At 39.9% G+C, this 22720-nt stretch overlaps 1 pseudogene; it reads right to left on the bottom strand.

The window, feature by feature from the left end:
* Positions 1-22136: 22136 nt before the first annotated feature.
* On the bottom strand, positions 22137-22235 carry LOC145566315 (small nucleolar RNA R71; annotated as a pseudogene).
* Between the last annotated feature and the right edge of the window lie 485 nt (positions 22236-22720).

Raw genomic sequence — 22720 nt, 5'->3', positions numbered from 1 at the left:
CTTGTCCGAATGCACCGCGCGGAAGCCTAACCGTGAAGGGTTGGCGCGAGTGGATGGGACACCGCGAGTTAAAAACTCGCTTCCACGGTTTGGTGAATTCAACATTCTTGGATGTACCCTTTGTTGTTCAGAGCGTTCAATCAGGTAGATGGAGCATGAATTCCCAGAGGGTTATGTCCATATGTAGAACACATATGGGTTACCGAAAAGTGAGAAAAACTCAATTAGGAAGTAGGATCGAGCAAACAGTTCTAAAAAGTGGTCAAAATTAGAATGCATATTTCTGGCTCGGTATTTGAAGAACTTGGCGCCAGCAAACAGAGGCCAGCGCCATAATTTGGCTTTAGCGCCTTGTGACAAAAGCTGTGCCTAGCGCTAAAGTCAAAAAATTGGCGCTAGACTTTGTTCCCTGACGCTAGTTCCTACATGCCTCAGCAGCTTTCTATGCTCGATAAAATTTTCCAGTTTGGCGCAGCATCATTTCTGTCCTAGTTGTGAAAAATATTCTTCAAATTTCCTACGTGTGAAAATCCTATGTTTTAACTCATTACGGATGGTCCTTTCAATGAGAACTTTTTTATGCATATGACAATAATGTTAATCAAAATTACGCACATGAAAGACTTAGAACTTTTCGAGTCTCATCCACTCATTCTAAATCATTGCCGAAATAAATTTTAGGAATTAAAATAGAAATCCTCCCCAGTGGAGTCGTCAACTGTAGGGAATATTTCAATTGTTATCGCTAGCTTGAACCCCACTGTGATCATACATTAAAGTACGGTGGCGTCAAAAGGGAAAGAAGATAGAGCAAAATAGTCGCCAACAAGTTTTAGGAACTTGTAAACCGTTCACGAGGTGAAGGTTACACCCCTTAACGATCCAGGAGATCGTCAACTCGGATAGGTCTGGAACCATGACTGGCAGTTCGGGGATGAAGGTACAAATCCAACCTAAAAGAGATTGAACCTACCCTAATAATAGGCCTCTACTTTATTTTGATCGTATTCATGTGCGCTTTCTGACTAACATGCAATCAATAGGATTAACCCTAAACCTGTTTATCTATGTTGGTTGAATATTAATGCACAAATAAACTATTATTGGCGATCACTTGAATTATAATCAAATTAACCCTAAACAAGATTATTAATTATCTTATTAAGCGTGATTACAAGTACAAATTCCCTTTAAACATGCATAAAGGCGTGGCCAAGCAATAACAATAAATCAAGCAACATAATAAATAATCATCATAACAATTATAATTATAATCATAATCGAAATAACAATCATAATAATTAAAATAATCATGTTAAAGCATAATAATAGCAAGATCCTAGGCATGATACTAACAAGATTAATAACAAAACCCTAGCATGTCAATAAGCAATAAAAATCAATGATTCAACCCTAACATGATACTAACATGAATATTAGGAAAGAACATAGGAAGCATCGCAGGAATCATAATTGACATTATATTCTTTACCCTAAACATTATACTAGAAAGATCAAAATGCCCTAACATGACACTAGGAATCATAATAACAACCTAGACATGATTTCTATATCAAAATATCAATAAATCAATCCCAATAAATCAATCGTATCTTTTTCTAATAACAAAATGCACGCGTTAGTAACTTCAAGGAAAATAATAATCAAACAATTAAATTAAATAATTGAAATAGAGATTTGGGACCAAACCCTCAGAAATTAAAACCTTTCACGTCTAGGGCGAAGGCAATTTCGAACTTGGCTAGGTGTGTCTAGTGCTAATGTATGAGGAACTGTGTTTGTAAAAGGGTTGGTTTAGAAAGAGAGAGAGAGAATCTAGAAATTCTTGATGAGAGTTGGTATAAGAGAGAATTAGATAAAAAAGAGAGAATTAGATATATTTGATGATTGAAAACGGAGGTTTTAGGAGGCTATTTATAGAGAAAATCAGCCGAACGGATAGAAAAACAAATCAGAGTTTCGACGAGAATAAATTAGGTTAGCGCCAGACGCTGAACATTAGCCGTACAGAAGGGAAAAATCGTATTTTCCTTGAAAACACTCTTTTATTCTGATTAAAACTCCAAAAAGTCAACAAAAGTCAATTTATCAATGCTAATTGAATTAGGAATGAAAAGAACCTTCTAGAAGAATCTAGAAGACTAAAATCAATTCTAATTGCATTAGGAATGATAAATCAATATTAGGCCTTCTTCTAGATCATTGGGCCGCATATAAGTATCAAACCGGGCCCAACTTAGTAATTTGGCCATAACTTCCTCATTATTCATCGGAATTGGGCTTATAATATATCGTTGGAAAGCTCTTTTCGAACCCCATCTAACCACACCATTATTGGACCCTTGCTATGGACCAAACCAAATTGGATTAACTATTTTCTTAAAAAAGATTTTCAAAAACAAAGAGAAGTTAACATAATTAAAAACTATCCGCAACACTAGACTTTCCACGCTTTCACTTCATTCGATTATGATTCGACGCGAAAGGTAATCATCACCGGGTTTGGTTTTAGGGAGACACAAATGGGTGTCTACAGCAGGTATACTAATTGAATTGCCGCATGCTGTAAGACGTTAGGCAAAAATTCAAAAATTAAAATTGCAGAATTTAACTGCAAAAATTGAAATAATATTAACAAATTCAACAAGTCGACTCAGTCTACAAATTCCATTCAAGGCCGATCAAAACCGGGTAATAATGTTAACCGGATAAACATCCGGGACAAAAGAGAAAATTAAATTGTCACCCGACTCCTTAGTCGGTAAAGCATACATAGAAATACTCGACTCACAAGCCGAAAAGATAACATTGGCATACTGCCGCAGAAGAATTGAGGTTGAATTACGGCTACTGGACCTACTCCGACTTGTCCTGACCTGCTGGGAGGCTTTCTTCGTTTTGCGCATCCGGGACCTGGCCATCCTGGACTTGATCAGTTTGAGTTTCATTAGCCTAGACCTAATTGTCCTGTTTGGCAGCCGGCTATTCCTCATTGTCGAAGACCTCAAAACCTTATTCAAGGGCCCATGCCTTGTAGGGAGGTGGAGCCTGCTCATTTAGCCCCTGTGCGTCGTACACCTCAGTGGCGTAATCATACCGTAGTTTGAGCACATTAAATTCAATGTTAGGGTGGAGCAGATTCCATGAAATGCGTAGCCGGGCTTCAGTGTCCCGCTCATTTTCAGCCACCAACCTCTTTTACTCTTGGGCAATCTCGTCCTTGTGTTGGTTCCTTTGCTAGACGAACTCGACACCCAGGCGGCTGACGTCTGCTCTCAATTGGGCATTTTCCTTGTCAACTCCCTCCATGGCCTTGATATTTGACTGGGCAATTTTCAGATTCAGCTCAATCTTGGTCGTGCGCTCGTTAACGGCATCATTAGCACCCGTCAAGTTCTTTGTCAACTCCTCCTGTTTGAACTCTACTTCTTTAATATCAACATCACATTGTATTTAACTGTATTCAGCAAATTTGAGAGCTTAAAAGACCCTCTATTTAGCGTAATTTACCTCTTCTCCCTTTCGTTTGAAGGGGACCCTAAGCCCGTCTACCCTAAGCATTGCTTGAAAAGACGGGGGTCAGACGGTTAGCAAAGTGGGTTAAAAACTTTAAAAAATGATGTTCTAAGTAAAAAGTTACCTCAACTAGCAGGCCCTGGACCTGGTCAAAACCCACCAGCTACACATAAGGCACATACTGTTTCTCTATCCCGGTGAGGGTCCACACTATCCTCTTTGCAAACACCCGCATGTCAGGCGGCACTGAGGGGGTATCTGCACCAAAAGAAGTACTTGGTGAGAAAGCAACATAGGCGGAACTCGACTTATACCGACTGCTCATCGAACCTCCAGACAGGCTAATCCGAGTCTTGACTCACTTGAAGTCAAGCGGCCAAAGGAGTTCGTGTCTTACCTTGAGTGCGAAGCTGGGAGGACTCTATCCCTTCAGCCGCTACAGCACCGACTGCAGCATTGAGTGGCTCGCCACTCTTCGATGTCGTAAAGGCATTCGGCTGTTTCCTAGAAACTTGCTCTGAGCTTTTTCTCAGAGCTTTCATCACAGCCAGGCCTTTGCACTTGGTTGTGGGTTTATCTAGGTTGGCTGAAGAGGTGGGGTGAGGAGGATTCTTCCTTCCTGTCTTAGCCGGAGTTTTGCAAAGCTCATCCCCCGGTCGCTTGAATAGTTTGGTAATTGAGCGGGAATGAATTTACTTTCACTCTGAAAATGAAAAATGGATTACAATCAAAGTTTTGTATGTTGAAGGAAAGGGGTACAACCGGTAAATAACTAAATTGTTGTAAAAGCTGGAAAGTATAGCAGGCGGGCTTACCCTTTTTTTCTTGGCCTCCTTGGCTTCCATGGCGGCCTTTCTCTCAAGAAACTGCTCCTTCATATGTAGAGTAACCGACTTAGCAGGCGTCATTTTTAGAGGAACCACGTCCTTTGCTTCTTCTGCAAAAATAAAAGAAATAATTGGTTAAAAAGATTAACAAAAACAATTAAAGCATCAATACAGATGGAAAATTGTCGGATGTCTAGTTAGTCTACCCTATGGGAACATGGTGCTAAGCCCACAGGCGGAGATGAAGGCCTTGTTCTTCAAAAAATCCGGATTGGGTATCCAGTTCTTTGGAACGATTATTTAAGTCCCATCCTCCAAGGGCTTAGTCCTTGTCTCGAAACAGCTTGGCTCCATTATCTGCTCATAAGCTCTGGATGAAATCTAGTGAAGGGCACACTTTTTCTCGAGCAGCGCCGAATCTTGATTGTACTGGCGTAGAAACTAGTTGTGTCCTGGTGTTCGAGAAGATATCAGGTAGAATCTCTTCTTCTAACCGCACCACTTCGATGGCTTGTCCAAGGAAATCAGGCACTGCGAGTGTGTGGTAAGAGTATACCAGCCCCATACCTGCCTATGGCTCGGCTCATATAATAGATATGAGCAAATGCCGCGAAACTAGGCTCTGTGTCCTAAAACTCGCAAGCGGCGATATAGCTTAGAATGTTTATCCATGAATTAGGGGTAAGCTGCCACACGCCCAAGTCTTACCCCTTTAAAATCTTCTTAATCCCTTTTTGAAGGGGAAAGCATAGGCCGACTTTGATCAAAGCTTCATAGCTGCCGTAACAGTTATCGGCATTCTTAATGTCATCCTCCCAGGAAATCGTATCCTCAAGCGGCGAAACCTCTATTCTCCACCCTTCCCCTACCGGATGTGTCACCGCAAAGGCTCAAAAGCTGCTTTGCATAACAGCCAAGTCCCTAGGAAGCATTTTAGTTACCAAGGGATTGGGATGATCCGGTCCTTTAGGCGGCTGCTGGTAGCCAGCCGCCATATTTTCTTGGCTAGAGCCCGACGCCTCTGAGCCGAATCTTTCGACGGCTTCGTCATCGCCTGACCCATCTTCATCTGGCCCTAGGAAAGAGGCATCATCCTCGCTGTCTTCCTCTTCCAATATTGTGTCACTAGGGGTTGAAGGGGTGCCATCCGGGGAAGAACCTGTCTGCTCCTCGTCCGAACCCTCATATTCCTCATAAGGAATAACTTCATTAGCGGGCACTTTCTTAGCGCGCCGCCTCCTAGCCGTTTGTTTAAATTTGGACATGGTGTCTTGCATAGACACAGAGACGTAGATGTTCGGGGATGAGTAAAGCAGGTCCGAAAGTCAAGAAAAGGCACCCTCTGTTTTAGATTCAACCGTACCGGGAGACCGGATGAACAAATTATGCGGTGCTGCGTGGGTCGATGGAGAGTCCATTTTATTTTTGAGGCCTAACTACACAAGCCGAAATGTATAAAAAGATTGAAGGGAGTAGAGGCGGTTACCTTTAAACTACGCTATGATAATCTGAAAATTGCTACACGCGGTGGCGGGATGTGCTCCTCGAAACGCAGGTGGAAAAATCGAAAATTCGCATTAGATGGATGCAGAGCTTCTCTCTCTAAAAGTTATTTATTTCTCTTTCTAAAAAGTCAAATTCTTTATTGGAAATGAGGACAGAGAGAGGGTGAAATTTCTGTTTATAGAGGGGTAAAACGGGGACATCCCCGTCATACCTAGAAGTGAACGGTTTTTACTGTTCACCACTCTCTGAATGCCACGTGTCACAAGCACCACGTGGCCCACCACGTACTACCTGTGAGGGGAAAATGTTTTGGGTAAAAATACCCCATCCATGTGGACCAATCAGAGAAGGACACATGTCAAGCATAGGCAGGTCCATTTGGGCCAATTGTCAGCTGACACGTGTCAGCCTCATATGCTTTCCAAAATTGCGGCTTTTAAAGCCTAATTCCCAAGAACGCCATAAAATGGTGCAGCCCACCAAATCTAGGTCAAATGACCTAAGAGAGGGCACGTTCCCCAATGACCCTATAAATAGGGAGATATCCCCCAATTTAGGGACACATTCAATCATTTATTACACCTACTTACATTATCTCACATCAGATAACACCTGATCTCGGAATCCAAGAATATGTCATCTCTTTTTCCGCACTTTTTGTAACTCTCATTCAAGTACTAACTTGATCGTCGGAAGCGGAGCTCCAAACACCCGGAGTCTCCGTTGTTTTGCAGGTACAGGCCGCGTGCAACCAGTCTCTGAGCTGTAACTTTCCCGAGGGACAAAAACACCCAAAACATAAACCAAGATGATGTGTCAAGGGATTATTGGGAGAATTTTCTTAAAATGAGAATGATGAGAAGGATTAAATGTGCATATTTTTTGAATAAAAGTGCAAAAAAATTTTGAACAAAATTCAATGAGCATATTCTTTGAATATTTGTGCATAAATTTTAGTTTTTCCATAATCTTGAAAAAAATTAGTAGGTCAAAAATAAATAATACACATTTAGTATAAAAGTTATGCACATTTAGTTCAAAAAATATGCACATTTAACCATTCTCATGCTCATGGTGGTCGTTGCGGTCAAATCCAATTACGATTTCGCCCTCACTAATCCTTCTTCAATCGTTATTTCAGTATGTTCTGTTTGGATGTAAGGAATGAAATCTTGGAATTGGGCCAAATAAGTTGCTTGGATAACTCAAGTATTCGGATTTGTATTTAGCCCAAATCAGAACCCTTACAAACATAACTATAGGTTCAAGAATTTGAAATTCTATTGCAATTGACGAAATTTCAAATTCTTCTTTCTCTCACCACCATTGCGTCATTGCCTTCAATTATCACAGCTCTACTGCTAGTGGCTACCACGATACTCCCTGCTATCATCTCTTAAATACTTCAATGGTTCAATCACCACGTCCAGTCATCAAACGACATTGCAAAACTGCCTAAGCCACCTCTGTCGTCACAACCATTGTAGTAGAGCCGCTGCCGGCGCCGCCGGGGACTCCCCTTAAATACATCATTATTTAAACAGTTTTGATACAAATCTTGTTGTTTACAAGATAGTTTTGCTCTATTGAAGCAAGATTCAAGTTTTATAAAGATTATTTGCATCTAAATTAAGATGCTTCTTCATTAATTTGGAAGGTAAAATCATGATTTTCAATCTAATAATCAAATTGGAGAAAAAATTGGGTTTATAATATTTAGTAGAAGCTTTGATTTTTTAAAACAATCAAACTTCAATTTAATAATTATATAGAGAACATTATTAAAAGAAATGGAAAATTATAAACTAATAATCCCACCTTTAGGTGGTCTTCCACAAACAATCCCACCTTTTGAAATTCCAAAAACAATCCCACCTATTCCCCTATCTTCCATTAACGATCCTTTTTACAGGTTACCCCTTAAACAGGTGAACCTATTCTATTTCCTTCCCTAAAGTCTTTCTTCTCTAACGGTTTTTCCCCCCAAAAAAAAACTCAGTATCACCATTTTTATGAAACAAAGGAGCATTTCTCCCTCGAAAAAAATACATTTTTCAGAAATTGTTGAGAACTACAATTGTTCATTGATTGAAGAAAATTAAGGTACTTAACACAGAAATTCAATGTGGGATAATTAGAGGTAAATCGACAAACCCTAGCTTTCTTAATTTTGCAAATTAAAGCAATTAAACGAAGAAAGATTCGATTAACATAGTTAACAGTAATTTAAGTAGTTATTGAGACTGTTTGTGTATTGTTATGGGTCTTGCATGTTTGAAAATATATCATGGTGGGCAGTTTTAAATGGACAATAATGGTTACTGGGTTTATTGGGGAGGGAAGTTCAGAACTTTTGATGTTGATGTTGATGAGTTGTGTTTGTTTTATATGAAGGAAGTAGTTGCTATATGTGGTAATTATTATGAAATTTTCAAACTTTATTACTTAATTCCTGGACTTGACTTTGGGGATGGGTTAAAGTTTGCATTTGCTAATGATGAATTCAGAGAATTGGGTAGGGTAATGGTGGAGAATAGAACATTAGACTTGTATTGATGATGATGTTGAGCCTGAATTTGATGCCCCTGTTAAACAATCCCAGACTGGATCCAATACCACAACCCAGCCCACTTTAGCCATTGTTGCCACAGGACATGAGCCCAATAGGGCCAAAAAATTGATGCCTAAGAGAAGTTGCATGTGTTGGAAAAGTCTAAAGGCAAAGCAGTAGTAGTGGTCCCCACTCCAACAACAAACAAACAACTTCAACCATTTCCTAGATCTAGTACTTCCATTTCAATTCAATACCATAGAACCCTAGTCAAACAATAGAAACCCCAATTCAAACAACAAACACTTTAGAACCTCATTCTAAACTCATTAGATCTGAAGTGCCAGTGGAGTATGATTGGGTGGAAGACAGACCTAATAGCCCCATTGTCATAGATGAGTTACTATATGATGTAGGAAGTGATGAAGATGATAATGATGATAGAGATTATATGTTAGAAGATGATTTGGAGGGTAAGTCTGATGCAGATGAGTATTTTTTTCAAAAAGAGGATGAAGTTAATCGCAGAAATGAGTATGAGGAAGAGGATTGGCTAGGTGATTATGAAATTTATCAGGCTAACTTTGATTTAGATGGGGAAGAGGATGATGTTAGTGACATTGAATAGTTGAAAGAGCCAGAGGTTTTTGATGCTGACAGTAGTGATGATGAGCAAAGGGAGGCAAGGGAAAGAGTGAAAGGTTTCAATTGTACTGTAGTAGAATTGGCATAGTCCCTACAAGTTCAAGCTGCTAAATAAGGGTAATTTAGCTGCACAATAGGAGGGGAACAAAGGGGGTGAGAGTAGTATACAGGTTGGGGAAAGTAGTAAACAAGTTGGGGAGAGAGGTAAACTGGCTGGTTACAACTCTGAATATGAAGAATCTGATGAAGAAATTCACACACCTAGGGGAAGTGATGAAGAGGAGACAATTGGGGAAAGAAAGAGAAGGAGAGGTCTTCTTGTAGAGCCTGAGACTGACTTTACTTTGTTTCAGTGGAAAGTTGGGCATAGATTTGCAACTAGGGAGGACTTCATGCAAGGTCTTGCTAAGTATGCAATTTTTCAAGGTAAAAATTTAACTATTGTGTTAGCAAATAAAAGTAGGCAACAAAAAATTGGTGTGAGGTGCAATGAAGGGTGTCCTTTTAGGTTGTATGCCTCTTGGGAATCCAGGAGAGGTTCCTTTGTAGTTAAAACAGTAATGCCAGAGCATAGTTGCATCAGAAATATGGAGAAAAACAAGCAGCTGAAAGGGTCATGGTTGGTAGAACAATTACTTGATGTGTTCAAGGCTAGGCCTCATTGGCCAGCTAAAGAGATCATAGAAACAGTCAGGAGATCTTACAGGGTAATCATTAGGAATGAGTTTGCCTAATAGTTTAAGTGGCATGCCCACAAAAAACTTCATGGCTCCATTAGAGAGAATTATGGGAAGGTTGGTAAGTATCTTGAAGCCTTGAAAAGGTCCAGTCCAAACACACAGTTGGACTTAGTGACTTACGTGGACAAGAATAAGCCACCACAAATTATTCAGAGATTGTATGTCTGTTTTGAGGGGCTGTAAAAAGGTTTGATGGAAGGTTGCAGAAAAATTATGTGTTGATGCTTGCCTTTTGAAGACATTCCTAGGGGGATAGTTGATGTCTGTTGTAGGCATAGATGGGAATGATCAGATGTACCCAATTGCTTGGGCAGTGGTTGAGGGTGAAAACAATACTTCCTGGGAGTGTTTTCTGAATAACCTCAGCAAAAGCCTTCAAATAGGTGATGGTTCTGGAACTGTAATTGTGTCAGATGTGAATCTGGTATAAACTTCAACTGTTTCTGTTATTTTTTATTTTTATTTATTTAGACTTGGTATTGGTTATGTTGCTTTTTTTTTTGCTGAGTTCATTAATACATATAATACATATTTGTTTTACTAGGCCATTCTAAGAGGGGTTAGTGTCACACTCCCTGAAGCTGAGCACAGACATTGTGCAAGACATATTTTTTCAAATTGGCACAAGAATTTCATAGGTGATGAAATGAAATTGATGTTTTGGAGCTGTGCAAAGTCATATAGTGAAGCTGACTATAAAGATTCACTTGAAAAGTTGGAGACAGCTAATGCTGCAGCTGCTGCAGGCTTCAAAAGTTACAACACAGATGTCTTATGCAGGGCGTTTCTGAAAACTGATTTGAAGGCAGATGCCATCATGTCTAACATGGCATAGACCTTTAATGGGTATATCATTAATGCTAGGGCAAAACATTTGCTTTATATGTTGGAGGATATAAGGGTAGCTTTAATGAGGAGGCTGGTGATTAAGAGGTAGGAAATGGAAAAATGGAAAAGTGTTTTATGTCCAAGGATTCATAATAAGCTAAAATTAGAGAAAGAGGAAGCTGCTAATTGTGAGGTCATTCCTTCTTCACAGACTGTGTTTCAAGTGAGCCATATCTTCGACACTATGTCTATGGACATAGAAAAAAGAACTTGCACATGAATAAAATGGGACATGTGTGGGATCCCATGTTGCCATGTAGTAGCTGATATTTTTTTCTGTCATAAGAAGACAGAAAATTATGTTGATGAGTGTTATAAGAAGGACATGTACTTGAAACCCTATGGGAATTCAATCCCTCCAGTTGAAGGTGAAATGCATTGACCTCAATCAGAGTTGAGCATGGATCCACCCCCATCAAAGTGGGACTAGGAAGACCAAGGAAGAATAGAAGAAAGGATCCATTTGAGGACCCGTAAAAGCCAGGAAAGTTAACCTAACATGGCGTGGAAATGACATGCTCTATGTGTCAACAAAAGGGCCATAATAATAGAAGGTTCCCTTACAAAGGAACTACTCTACCATAAGCCCCAGATGAGCCTCCAACAAAGAGAGCAAGGGGTAGGACAAGGAAAAAGGTTGCAGCTTCACAATCTATGTAGCCATGCTCTTCGGCTAATCTAACAGCAACAGCTGAACCTTCAAGAATAGGAAGGGGAGGTAGAGTGATCAGTAGGGAAGGCAACTCAGTTGGAAGTACAATTGGGAGGGGAACTGGCAGAGGTAGGGGAAGGGATGCTCCAACTAGTAGGGGTGGGATAACTGGAAGGGGTGGGGAAACTTCAGGCAACATGGGAAGAGGTGGTACCATAACAAGGCGAGGTAATAGGGGTGGTAGTGGAACAAGGGGTGGCAGAGGATTATGGGGTGGAAGAGGCAGAGGGAGAACTCAGGTCCCCTAAGGTTTTGGTGTTTATTTTACATCAGATGGCTCTACATTCACTAATGTATGACACTAAATCATTCACTAGTTTATTACAAAGCTTATTTATGTCAAAATCCCAAACTAACTCCTTTTTTTTTTGTTTCAAAGTATCCACCAGGAAGTGCAGGATCTCATGATGTTTCAGCATACACCACTACTTTCTCCTACAACTTCAGTCAGGGTCCTCAAATTAGAACAATATGTAATAAGGATGTATTAGTTAGTTAAGATCAATGACATTCCTAAGTTTATGTAATTCAGACCTATGTTTAAGTTTCTTCATTTGAATAGAGTTTGTCTTGTATTTTGAAGAATTTCATGTTATGAAAATATCTTACTTCAATTTATATATGCTCTCAATTCAAAGATTTTTTCAGATCATGCTATATTAAAGTTTTTAAAAAATTCTGCAACAACAATTAAATTGCAATAATTTTCAGCAACAACAATTTAACCAAGCAAAATAAGGCATATATTCATTCAAATTGCCATGGTTGCAAAAGTAAATGAAGGTCAGCACCTACACTACAGTAAAGCCCTACTTCATTCTTTAAGTCAAGCCTAGCCTACATCCTAGTCAACACCATTCTAGCATGCCAAATTAAGGGGGGAAAAAAACGAACACTTCCACAACTGAAAACTACCCAAAATACAGATGTCCCTACCAACCCACAAACACTTATACTACACCTTCACAGCAACAAGAAAAAACTACGTACAACCCATCATCTACACACCCTATTTCATCAACATCACAAGGGTGAAAAATGCCCAAGAGAAGACCAAAGTAAGCATTAGCCTTTTGTTAGTGTTTTTTTCCTTCAGTTCAAACATTGTTTTAGTTGTTGCAATGTGTAGACATCTACTTTTGGCCTCCTGTCCCGACAGGAAGTGCAATGACGATAAATAAACCCATCTTCGTGTTAGATCGAAGTGAGGAATACTTATGGATAACTAGTTAAGCCACAAAACCCAAAAGACTATCCCAAAATAAAGAAAAAAGCCAAAACAAAGGTCCAATTAACTAAACCCGATCATAATTAGGCCTATGCCCGTGCTTAAACCCTAATAATGACAAATTTAGGAGCGCCTAGGTTAAAACTTAGTGCTGCCGCAGACAAAGCCGCGCGCATATCACAAAGTCGTGTTGGGCTGCCGCGCGCAACTAATTAGGTTGCGCGCGATACCCAGCGCAATTTGATTCAGAATTATTCGGAATTATACGGAAAATAGAAAATCGAATCTTACCATAAAGCCGCGCGCAAAATAATAGGTTATGCTGCACATAGCAGCACAACTCTATAACTTGGGCTGGGATGCCGTTCACAACTCTATCTAATGCGCACGACAGCTGATGCGGCAGAATGCTCGAAACCCTAAACCTAATCATTCCCTAAAAATACGAGTGTAAACTAAGGCTTAAATAGATAGAAATTAACCTAAAAACTCTGGTGAAATAACTTGTGAACTTGTGCAACCTCGCCCTCTTGTCCTAAACACTCATCCTTTCGATACTTTGTTACTAGAGTGGAGGTTCCCCAACAAGAAGGAGTCCATAAGTGTTCTAAACGGAGACCTAGAAAAGAAATGTGGTAAATTCCCGAGCACGTAGTTAAATCACCTTCTTTTTCTTATTTAAAAGGACTTTAATTAATTAATTAGTGTTGTTCAATCACCTTTAAAATAATTAATCAATTCCACATAGTATCTTGCGTTAAATAAAGATTAGAATTGTAATAAATAATTGTTTGTTGATCACGCAAATCTTGTTTATTTTCTTGTCCTTTTCACGAATTTAATTAAATAAGAATAACGACATTACGATGTAATTCCTACGTGAATTAATGTTTGTAAAAAAATTAACTAACATAGTTTTAGGAATCACGTTGTATATATTGTTTGGTGATGAAATTGTAAAAAAGGAAGAGCTAGTAGAGGCCGTACTAGGGCTAGGATGACGATTTCCCTCTAAAAGGAACGTTATCTTAGTACCCTAACAAGTGTAAGGTCCTAGGCTTTTAAGTGGCCAAGGGCATTTAAGTAGATTACCCCTTACGATGGGATCACCCTCTTTACAGTGGCGACTCCACTGGGGACTTAGAGGTTACATGATTAATTCTAGTTATGGTCCAAGGTATCTAACACTAGGTTGCCTATGGGTTGTAACGAGAATTAACTTGGATAATCTCTATTTAGAGAGCGAGACTTGAACGCATAATATCTTCCTTTTACACAAAAGTAAAAAACAAACAAGCAACATTGCATCATGCATAAGCATAGCACACTTAAACCATTGGGGATTGGCTCATTGACTAGGGGTCGCCAACACTAGGTGTTTATCCTGAAATTAATAACAATCATGTTGGGGTTTGGTAAGTCCAACATACCGCGGAAACAACCCCGATCAAAGAACCACTAGCAATTAATAAATCCATAAAGCATAATTAAAAAATAAACATAAAAGGATAAAATCGGAATTTACCTTTGTAGCGTGCTTCGCCCTCAAAGTCGGGCTCTTACTTGAAAGCTTTAAGCTCCAAAAATACGCGAGCCTCCTACGAAAGTCCACCCAAAAAAACTACTAGCGACTTTTAGGTCCGTTACATCGAGGTTAGTGAAGTCCGACCAAAACCCGAGTATTATGTGAGTTTAAGAGTTTTTGCTAATATAATTCTCTATTGAACTCCTACTCAAGCACTCTTCCCAAAAACCCAAGATGGGTATTTATAGACAAGAGGGAGAGTGGGAATTTCTATCCCATCAATGTGGGGGTCATGAAATTCCACAATTTATTTTAAAGCTAAATAAAAATAAATAAGCAAACTAATAATAAATCTACAAGTGTCACTATTATATGTAAAGGGAAGTGAGGAAAACTTGGAGAGTAGGGGACCATACTTGCTCCCCACATCATACTCTCCTTGTGACACATGTCCCTCACCTTTAACCCTCCCTTTATTTGCTTCCCCTTTTTAAAACAGCCCACCACCCTCACCTAGGTGATGCGGGCTGCTGTACACAGCTAGAAAGCCACGCACGCTCGTGCAGGCTACTGCTGCTTGCGGCCAACAAGCCACGCACACCTTGTGCGGGCTGTTGTTGTTGCTTGCGGCTATGGTTGCCTTTGGCTGCTAGCATTGGTGCTCTAGCATGCCCCAGCCAGCCTAGGCTTGGCTTGGTGCTAATGCTAGCCACCAATGCTTAGCACATTAGCCCCTATCACTCGGATGCTCGGGGCATTTCGATGTTAGGAATATTTTGGGAAATATTGTCGATTTATTTTTATTTGCGCGTCTCGTCATTTACTATTTTTGACTCGACTTCCGACGCTCGGTTTCGACGCTCTAAGCTCGAATTTCCGACGTCTAAATATTTAATACTCGGGCGACGAATTAATTTCTTCCGAATTAATCCATCGAGTCGGTTTGTTTACTGCTAAGGGTGTGACCTGAAGGGTTCAATCAAGATTAAATTGTAATATTAATTATGCATTAATATTACTGATCAGAAGCGGCCTCCACCTAGGCATTCCGATCACTTGACCTTACTGAATATATTAGCTTTCTAATAATTCTGAACCCACTAATGGAATAGTACACTTGTTTGAAGGACACCATTCCTTTCAATCTCCCACTTGTCTTTCCGGGCAAGTGCGCATTTAGTGTACAACCTATTTCCTATGTCGCTTAATGTCTCTTCATGAACTATAAGGTTAGATTATTTTGTCATCCTTATTACATCTAGAAGTGTTTCTTGATTCCGAGTCCGACTGTAAATAAACAAATTGTTTCTAAAATCCATCCGAGCATGGCCATGCGTTTTCACAGTCTCGCTCTACGAGAGGCCTTGTATACAACAAAGACATCTTCCCTATTTTAGTAGGGGGACAGTCCCAGTCTTGTAATGTAGTTCCTCTAACTGAGAGGACCTAGCCGCCCGAGTGTTACCGTTATAATCCCCTATTACGGCAGACGTTTTACAACATCAAAGCGGACTAGTATTCAAACAAGAGAACTCACAATACTCATGGTCGAGGAAATAGTCCGATAGCCATAATGAGAAGTATACATATGACGTTTTTAATCTCTTAAAGTATTCTCATAGGTCAATCAAGTATGGTTCTAAAACCAATACTTGTGGAAATGATTTATGATAATCATGTCCTCGTAGCACAATAAACAGTGCTATAAATTAGACTAGACACTAATCTCAATTCGTCATTATTCGTCCATCGTTTAAATGACCTCGATTAGGGTTGATTTTCAATTATAATATTCAACGTTCACTTAATAGGGGTTTCCTTACCAAGTCTTGATACCCTATTTTGAATATTCCAAGAATCGAATGGACTCATTATTTAATCCTAAACCACAATTAAATAGCAAACGGAGTGATAAAATATTGCATGAAATTTATATTATCAAAAACTTGAATGGTTTTTCTTAGTGTCTTACATTAAATGTTCAAAACTTTAACTAAAACATTAACCAAGGAAATCAAAGCCAATCTCCTACATGCTTGATTCCCATTGTCTCAACATGCTTGTTGTGCTTCACTTGAGGCAAAGTTTTAGTAAGTGGATCGGCTACATTGTCATCCGTTCCAACTTTGCAAATTCTGATTTCACCTTCTAATTTCCATTCTCGAATCATGTGAAACCGCCGTTTGACATGTTTGACTTTTTGATGTTCCCTTGGCTCTTTTGCTTGAGCAACAGCTCCATTATTGTCACAATAGAACGCTATTGGACCCTTTATGGAGGGTACAACATCAAGTTTGCCAACGAACTTATGAATCCAAACAGCTTCCTTAGCCTCTTCAGTAGCTGCTAAGTACTCGGCTTCAGTTGTAGAATCTGCAGTTGTACTCTGCTTGGCACTCTTCCAACTGAACGCTCCTCCATTCAGACAGAACACATATCCAGATTGTAATTATAAATCGTCTCTATCTGTCTGGAATCTTGCGTCAGTATAACCTCCACAACTAATTCCTCTGAACCACCAATTATAAATCGCTTCAGTTTTTCCTTGTTCCTTTTTCAGGTACTTTAGGATATTCGTGGCCAAAGTCCAATGGGCCTATCATGGATCTAATCGGTAATGGCTCGTAGCACTTAAGTCATACGATACATCTGGCCTAGTACATATCATGACATACATGATCGATTCAATAAGCGAAGCATATGGAATCTTATTTATTCTTACCCACTCATCAGGTGTTTGTGGAAACTGCTTCTTGCTTAGGGTTATGCCATGTGACATTGGCAGGTGACCTCTCTTGGCCTCCTCCATGCCAAATCGAGCAAGTACCTTATCAATTTAAGTACTTTGACTCAATCCAATCATCCTTTTTGATCTATCCCTATAGATCTTGATGCCTAGTATGTACTGAGCCTCTCCTAAGTCTTTTATTGAGAAGAATTTTCCAAGCCAGGCCTTTACAGACTATAACAACGGAATGCTGTTTCCAATGAGCAATATGTCATCGACATATAAGACTAGCAAGGCGATGTCACTCCCACTGACTTTCTTGTAAACACAAGATTCATCTGGATTCTTGAGAAAACCAAACTTACCGATGGCTTCATCGAATCGAAAATTCCAACTTCTACTTGCTTGCTTTAGTCCATAAATGGACTTCTTAAGCTTACAAACTTTCCCGGCATTGTTTTGGTCGACAAAACCTTTAGGATGTGTCATATACACATTTTCTTCCAAGATACCATTAAGGAAGACGGTTTTGACGTCCATATGCCATATTTCATAATTGTAATATGCAGCAATCGCTAGGAGGATCTGAACGGATTTATGCATTGCAACTGGTGAAAAGGTTTCATCGTAATACATACCATGAACTTGTATGTAACCTTTTTCCACTAATCTATCTTTGTAAATGAATACATTTCCATCTTTGTCGGTTTTCGTCTTGAAAATCCACTTACAACCGATAGGTGTATAACCTTCGAGTAAGTCAACCAAGTCCCAGACTTGATTTTCAAACATGGAATCCATTTCAGATCTCATGGCCTCTTTACATTTAGTAGAGTCGGTGCTTGCCATCGCTTGCTTGTAGGTTGCCGGTTCATCTCCATCCATGATCAGGATGTCATGGTTCACGGTTAATACTAAACTAGGATATCTGTCATGTTAAGATCTCGGCCTCTAAGACCTACGTAGGGTAATGGATTGAGCATTTGCATTGTCGGTTTGACTTTGCACATTTTGATCAGTTTGAATTGCGTCAATAGATGCTGTTTGAGCAGTTTGACTGTCATTCTGATTTTGTTGCTCATCCTCACGAACTTCGTCGAGTTCGATTTTCCTCCCACTTATCATTTTGGAAAGGTGTTCCTTCTCCAAAAATACACCATCGCGAGCAGCAAACACTTTGTTCTCCGATTTGTTGTAGAAGTAGTACCCTTTTGGTTTCTTTTAGGTGGCCCACAAAGTAAACCTTGTCAGATTTGGGATGAAGTTTGCCAGCAATCAATTTCTTGACATATGCTTTGCATCCCCATATCTTTATAAAAGACAACCTAAGAGGTTTCTTTATCCATAATTCATATGGAGTCTTTACTACAGCTTTTGATGGTTCACTGTTCAGTGTTAGTGCCACAGTTAGAAGTGCGTGTCCCTAGAAAGAGATAAGAAGATCACTAAGACCCATTGTTGATCGTACCATGTCTAACAAGGTCCGATTGCTCCTTTTGGATACTCCGTTCCATTGTGGAGTTCCTTGAGGTGTCAATTCTGAACGTATACCCTTTTCTTTCAGATGGTAATCGAATTATTGGCTCAAGTATTCACCACCTCGATCCGATCGAAGGGCTTTGATTTTCTTGTAAAGCTGATTTTCGAATTCACTCTGAAATTCTTTGAACTTTTCAAACGATTCAGATTTATGCGACATTAGGTAGACATAGCCATATCAACTATAATTATATATGAAGGTGATAAAATATCGGTGTCCATTTCTTGTGGTGGAGCTCATTGGTCCACATACATTAGTGTGTACTAGACCTAATAAGTCTCCTCCCCTTTCTCCCAACTTGCAGAATGGCTGTTTAATCATCTTGCCTAATAAAAATCCCTCGCAATTCTCAAACGATTCTAAATGGAAAGAGTCAAGAACACCTTCCTATAAAAGTCTCTTGATGTGTTTGATGTTAATGTGGCCAAGACGCCAATGCCACAAGTAAGTTTTATTTGACTCCATGGTATTAGCTCTTTTGTTAGTATTATTCATATTATAAACTTGTTTGTCTTAATCAAGCACATAAAGACCATTTTCAGAATGTGCAATACCATATGAAACATTATCGAGATAAAACAAACATTCATTGTCTTTTACTCGAAATTCAAACCCCTTGGCGTCCAACGCCGAAATTGAAATGATGTTTTTGGTAATGTTAAGAACATAATAAACATTATCTAGTTCCATAACTAGCCCGGTGGGCAAAGACAAACTGAGAGTTCCTACGGATACGACACTAATTCTGGCTCCATTGCCGACCTAGAGTTCAACCTCTCCCTTCTCTAGCCTTCTACTGTTCCTTAGTCCCTGAGAAGTGGAACAAAGGTGTAAGCCACATCCGGTATCTAATACCCATGATGCTAAGCTAGTGAAGTTAAAGTCTATAACTAATATACCTGATTCAGAAGTAATGGTTCCGTTCTTCTTATCTTCCTTGAACTTGAGGCAATCCCTCTTCCAATGTCCCTTCTTCTTACAGTAGAAACATTCGGAATAATATTTAGAGGACGCTACCTTCTTGTCATTGTCATCCTTGGTAGCTTTAGACTTAGGCAGAAAGGTTTTCTTTTTGCCCTTCCCCTGAAAGCCTTTCCTCTTCTTGCCTGAGAATTTGAACGGCTTGTCCGTTTTAATCATGAGTATATCATGCTTCCCCTCATCCTAGAGCGTTTGCTTTGCTTGCTTCAATATACCATGAAGCTCGATGAGGGTTTTCTCCATGTTGTGCATGTTATAGTTCATCTCCAACTGATCATAGCCTTTGTGCAGCGAGTGGAGAATGATGTCAATTGTCATCTCGGTTGAATACTCCGCATCAAGCCTTCGCATGTTCTCAAACAATCTTATCATTTTGAGTACATGTGATCTGTGATGAGTGTCATTTATGGCACTCATAGGGTAGTCTTTTAGGGTTATTTATTTCCCCTTTTCATGCTTTCTTCTCTTATTTTTGGTCCTTTTTCCTTTAGTTTCTCTTCTTCCTCTTTTTCTTATGATTCTCGTGTTTTTATCGTGTTTTCCTTTATTTGGCTCTTTTTCCCTTTTATTTCCTTTCTTTGTTTACTTGTGTAGGTATTGTGAGAATCACTTTGGCAAAGGATTCAATTTGGGACCTTAATGATCAAGCAAGGAAGAAGCATTTGGCTAGAGAGGGCTTAGAGAGGCCTTGGAGAGGCCTCGGAGAGGTTTCCAAGGCAAATCAAGCAGGCCGCGAGCGCGGGTCATCTTGCCGCGGGCGCGGGCCTATGTTACTCAAAATTGCCAAAACTTGGCAGGAACTTGCCGCGGTTGCCCCGCGGGCTCTCCGCAGGCGCGGGTAAAATGGAGAGGCCGCTCCATTCAGAGAGACCGCGGCCCCCTGATCAGGCTTTGGGAGCAGGGGATTAGCCGCGAGCGCGGGTTTCACAGCCGCGGGCGAGGGTCTCTGTTGCCGCGGGCGCGGGGTCTGCCCAGATAGCCCGCGGAGGGTTCCGTACCCATTTCTCCGCGGGCGCGGGTCTATCGAGAGAGGGCGCGGGAGCTGCCGATTTCTTCTTTTCTTATAAATAGAATTGTATTTTCTTTTTTTGAAACCAACTTTTTGATAATTTTCATTAGCTTAGTTTTAGAGAGAGAATCTAGAGAGAAGTTAGAGAGAAGTTCTTGGTTTTGGATTTGTAACTCAACATTTGATCAATCAAGTTTGGATTTCTTCATTTTCAATCATCAATATTAGTGAGAATCTCTTCCTTCCTTCATCTTTTACTTACTTGCTATTTGATTTTTGCTTGTTGCTTGTTCTTCTTTGGATTTGAATTTGATGTTGTTGATTATTTTGATTTCTCTTAAATTTTGATATAGAAATGAAGATTAAAGCAATATCTAGTTGTTTGTTCTTAAATTTCACCATGATTAGTGAGTAGATTAGTTGCTAGGGAAAGGGGGAAGCATGTTTGATTAATGAAATTGCTAGTTGATGCTCTTTGATTGATTGATATGTTGCAATTAAATTGGTTGACATAGTTTTGCATGTGATTGATTAGACTAGGAGTGATCAACCTATAAGATTAATCTAGATTGCATTGCAACTCTTAATGACATGAACAATTGAATTGAAAGTTGCTCTAATTTATTGGGTTTGCTTGTGATTCTTCTTGATTTTCCTTTCATAGTGACACCTAGATTGGCCTATAGGAGATAGAATTTGAACTCTCTTGATTTCTACTATTGTTTGTCCATTGCAATACTTGAATTAATTGATTGAGCTCTAAACTAGCATTATCATTGAACTTGCATGTGGAACCCATATCCCTAGTGTTTAGACCTTTGTTTTACTTGATTAGACTTGCTTTATTTTACCATAGTGCCAACCATAATATCAACTCCATCTTCGAGGTAGCTTGACTTAGACTCTAGTTTTCACTGTTGCATTCCCTAGGGATCGACCCTTAACTTGCCCCATATTCATATAAGGTTGGTTAGGTGTTTACAAATTTTGTTTGACTTGGGGGAAGGGTAGATAACGACATACATTTTCCCCTTGTCAAAGTGGCGCCGTTGCCGGGGAGTGCTATTGGTGCTTAGCTTTTGTTGTTGAGTCTACTTCATTTTAATTGAAAAAAAAAAAATACAAAAAGATTTTGTTTCTTTAGGCTACACTTGTAGCCGTGCTACTAATATTTTCTTTGAAGTTTTGCATGCATAGAGCTCGTGATCGATCCATTGTGCCTTTTGACCCGGAAATTGAGAGGACTCTCTCAAGAAGAAGAATAGCTAATCGATTCTCCTTGGGGTATAGTTGTTCAAGTGAAGAAGAGATTGAAGAAGAGCAAGGCATGGGAGAAAATCCGAGAGTGGCCTTGAAGGAGCTAGGAATACCCAGTGCTTATAGGTTTGAGAGCGGCATAGCTCCGCCTACAACACCGGCAAATGATTTCGAGATTCGGCCGGCCATGATCACCTTAATTGATAGGAGGCAATATAGTGGGGCTAAGAATGAGAGCCCGTTGAACCATCTTAAAGAATTTGAAAAATATTGCAATACCATCAAAGTCAACGGAGTTTCTCAAGAGTTCATACGCCTCAAGTTGTTCCCCTTCTCTCTCATAGGAAGATCCTTAGAGTGGCTAGATAAAGAGGTGAAGCCCAATTCCTTGAGAACATGGGATGATGTTACAAAGGCCTTCTTGTCCCGTTTTTACCCTCAAAAGAAGACGGCGGAGGCAAGAGCCTTGATTCAAGGTTTCAAGCAAAGGCCAAATGAAAGCCTTTACGAAGCATGGGAGAGATACAAAGAGTATCAAAGGGAGTGCTCTCACCACAGAATCCCAACATACCGAGTGGTCCAAATCTTCTATGCCGGTTTAAGTCCCCAAGGCAAGTCATGCCTTGATGGGGGGGCCGGGGGTCCTATCATGAACAAGACCGAAGAAGAAGTGGTGGACATCATTGAGGACGTGGTGACGTACTATAGAGATTGGCAAGATGGGGAGAGAGACTCTTCAAGCAAGCAATCTTCTTTGTACTCGGTAGACCATCTAAATGCGATCAACAACCTTTCCTCCCAAATGACAAACTTGGGAAAGGAGATGACCGCAATCAAAGCCAAGTTGGAGAGCACTTCTACTTCATCCCAAGCTTCGAATCTTCCCTCCCAATTTAAGGGGAGAGGTACTCCTTCTAACTCTCAACCCCCTCCCTCTTCACATAATATGCCTATGGGTTGTTTGTTTTGTGATGCATGTGGATCGTATGATCATGACTCTAGTAATTTTCCTAATGAATGTGTTGATGAGTTTGATAACAATGAGA

This window comes from Chenopodium album, chromosome 1 (assembly GCF_948465745.1).
Source record: "Chenopodium album chromosome 1, dcCheAlbu1.1, whole genome shotgun sequence".
Taxonomy (NCBI): Eukaryota; Viridiplantae; Streptophyta; class Magnoliopsida; order Caryophyllales; family Amaranthaceae; genus Chenopodium; species Chenopodium album.
The sequence above is the reverse complement of the archived record's forward strand: the minus strand, read 5'-3'. Positions and strand labels throughout refer to the sequence as shown.